Source organism: Saccopteryx leptura, chromosome 1 (genome assembly GCF_036850995.1).
Source record: "Saccopteryx leptura isolate mSacLep1 chromosome 1, mSacLep1_pri_phased_curated, whole genome shotgun sequence".
Taxonomy (NCBI): Eukaryota; Metazoa; Chordata; class Mammalia; order Chiroptera; family Emballonuridae; genus Saccopteryx; species Saccopteryx leptura.
Window position 1 is genome coordinate 145530663 of NC_089503.1, and position 3100 is coordinate 145533762.

The 3100-nt window shown below is 41.1% G+C and overlaps 1 non-coding gene across 1 annotated transcript; it reads left to right on the forward strand.

Annotated features, from left to right (window-relative positions):
• Nucleotides 1–2173: 2173 nt before the first annotated feature.
• On the forward strand, nucleotides 2174–2249 carry TRNAP-AGG (transfer RNA proline (anticodon AGG)). Its single transcript has one exon. It is a non-coding gene; the product is annotated as a tRNA-Pro (tRNA).
• Nucleotides 2250–3100: the final 851 nt, after the last annotated feature.

A 3100-nucleotide genomic window follows, 5' to 3' on the forward strand; every position in this document is an offset into this window, starting at 1 on the left:
AGGCTCATGAACGATGTCATGAGATGGGGCCAGTGGCGGCCTTGGGCACCTTTTAGCCTTCAGTGGCAAATCCCAGTATGCTGGGCAAGGTCAGGTCACAGGTAGCTGGAGCAGGGCTAGAAGAGACTGAACCCTCCCTCTGTGGAGCAAGGGGGCAGCTTACTTTCTCATGTCCCTCTTTCCACAGCAAAGACATGTTCCCCAGTGGGGCTGAGAAGCCTGGCAGGCTTCAATGACCTTTCTTTTCACTCTTGAAGCAGGGCCCTGATGGAATTTTATGAAGTCCTTTGGGGCATTGGAACCTTTCAAGGGCATATGCCAAGAACTGGTATTTTCCTGATCTCTTTTGGGCTCTATTTGCCTTTTCTGTTACTACCTTGGTCATTATAGACCTTAAAAGCCATGCTCAGAAGATCTCGCTGAGGGGCTTGAGGGCCCTTATTTGTTTATATAAACTTTTGGAAAAGACAAAAACAACGTTATTAGCTGGATCAATTCAAGAAAAACAGGTTTGGGCGTCTCCTTTAGAATTCCAGAATCTCTTCGCTGCTAAATGATTCAGTACATTAGCATTTAAAAGGAATTTTAACAATACTGTTTTAAAATGATAATAAACCAAACATTACATAAAAAGACATTATTAACAATTATTACATATTTCCTAATATTTAAACTAAGATTCCAATATTACAGGACTATAAAACAGCAAATAAAAGAATTAACAAAAGGCCTTTAAAATAATATATACATTTTAACATGGAAAATACTATTATACAATAAGGGATTCTTGGTATAAACTACCCAGCTGGTAATGAGATATTAACTTTCTTTTGACTTACAGTAATTTCAATCATGAGGGGTGGGGTGGATGCCTGAGGGAGAAGCAGACTCCAAGAACTGAGAGCTTGCCGCTTTTTACCCTTTTTTCTGCAGTTTGTAGCCAAGCTCCTTAGCAAGATAATGGGACTTCTCCTAAGCAGGACTTGAATCAATTTGCCACCTATAAAGTAACTGCCTTGCTTTGAGCAGCTAAATACAATTTTTACAAAATTACTTTCTCAATAGTGAGTTGCTTTAGCCTATATGAGGTTTCTAATTTTTCCTGCAATTCCTTGAAAATTCCCTTTTACAGTTTTTACCATTATGGTTAATGCTGTGGGTCTTCCTTATGAACTCTATGTCTTCTATGTAACTGAGAGACTTGGAGGAGAATCCAACACCCTCTCCGCCCTTGGTCCTGCAAGAGAGTGTTGGAATTTTTCTCTAATTTTTACACCTGTTGAAGGCAACAAGCCATCATCCCTAACCCACGGAGAGCTTATTTTTAATTCTATTCCCTATAATCCTATTATTTATTGTTCTATTACTCCTTCTGGAGTTGCAATTTAATTTAAGAAACTTCCAATTAACTAGCATGGTCCACACCAACGGTTTGTTAATTTCTAAATTCTTTTTCTTTCCTTAGAGATTTTTTAAAATCAAAGTTTTAATTTTTAATACTATCCCTACCCTGTAATTTCTAAATGGGCAAAACCTCCTTTGGTCCGCCAGTGGGCAGATATTTGAAATTAATTTCTATTCTATATTTTAGTTATTTTATCCTTACTTCATTGCTCTTTTTCCTCTGTGTCACACACAGCAAGCTGAATTCTAACCTAACTGTGCGCTTGAAGGCGGCTGGGCTTGTCTCTTGGTTTGCTGTTTACTATTGCCTTAGTTATTCTTTTTTTTTCAGTTTTTTTAATTTATTTTTTATTTTTTACAGAGACAGAGAGTGAGTCAGCAAGAGGGATAGACAGGGACAGACAGACAGGAATGGAGAAATGAGAATCATCAGTCATTAGTTTTTCATTGTGTGTTGCAACACCTTAGTTGTTCATTGATTGCTTTCTCATATTTTTTTCTGTTTTTTGACTCAAATTTTGCATGACCAAGAAGACGTGACACCCACTTTGTACTGAGCATGTTTTAAGCCACTGTGGTGAATTCATTATTAAATTTAGCCACCGATCAATGTATGGAAACTGATCGGGACAATCTGGGTTCCCAATTACTATATTCTAAACTGTCCTTATTATCCAGGGATTAGAATTCCTGGTTGCTATTACTTATTACAAAACTGAAACTTGTTTCAGGAGAATCTAAGAATTAGTGCACTATCAAGAAAGATAAGGCCCTGGCCGGTTGGCTCAGCGGTAGAGCGTCGGCCTAGGGTGCGGAGGACCCGGGTTCGATTCCCAGCCAGGGCACACAGGAGAAGCGCCCATTTGCTTCTCCACCCCTCCACCGCACTTTCCTCTCTGTCTCTCTCTTCCCCTCCCGCAGCCAAGGCTCCATTGGAGCAAAGATGGCCCAGGCGCTGGGGATGGCTCTGTGGCCTCTGCCTCAGGCGCTAGAGTGGCTCTGGTCGCAATATGGCGATGCCCAGGATGGGCAGAGCATCACCCCCTGGTGGGCAGAGCATTGCCCCATGGTGGGCGTGCCGGGTGGATCCCGGTCGGGCGCATGCGGGAGTCTGTCTGACTGTCTCTCCCCGTTTCCAGCTTCAGAAAAATGAAAAGAAAAAAAAAAAAAAGAAAGATAAGATAGATAATTAACTAGCACCCAGAATAAGAGGGTGTTTGACTATAGAGATACTAATTATTACACAAGACAAGGGGAAGAAGCCAACTGAAGAGAATAATTTCCTTCAGGGGAGAAGTCAGAGCGCCCCGAAGGTAGATTTGAGAACAAAGAAAGCCACTTAAGATTGCTTTTAATCAGAAGCTTTCAACCTTGACACAAAAGACCCAAACAGACACATTTAGACATTGAACAAAGACTTATACACACAAATCAAGAAGTTTAAATGAGCATGCTTTACTTATCCTAGTTTTTCTGGCAAACAAAGACAAAGTTCAATAGACAAGGGAGGAGTTCCCCTCAGTGGAGAGCACTGCACTCCAGATGCTGAAAAATACTGTGCCTCACTGTTGAGGAAAGGGTTCCCCTCGTGGCCTTTCAGGTGCATGCAGGCTGCACCAGAGATTCCTTTAAACTAGGGTTTTCTAAACAGACACCTTTAAAAACAAAGACTGAGATCTCAACAAACACAGAGATG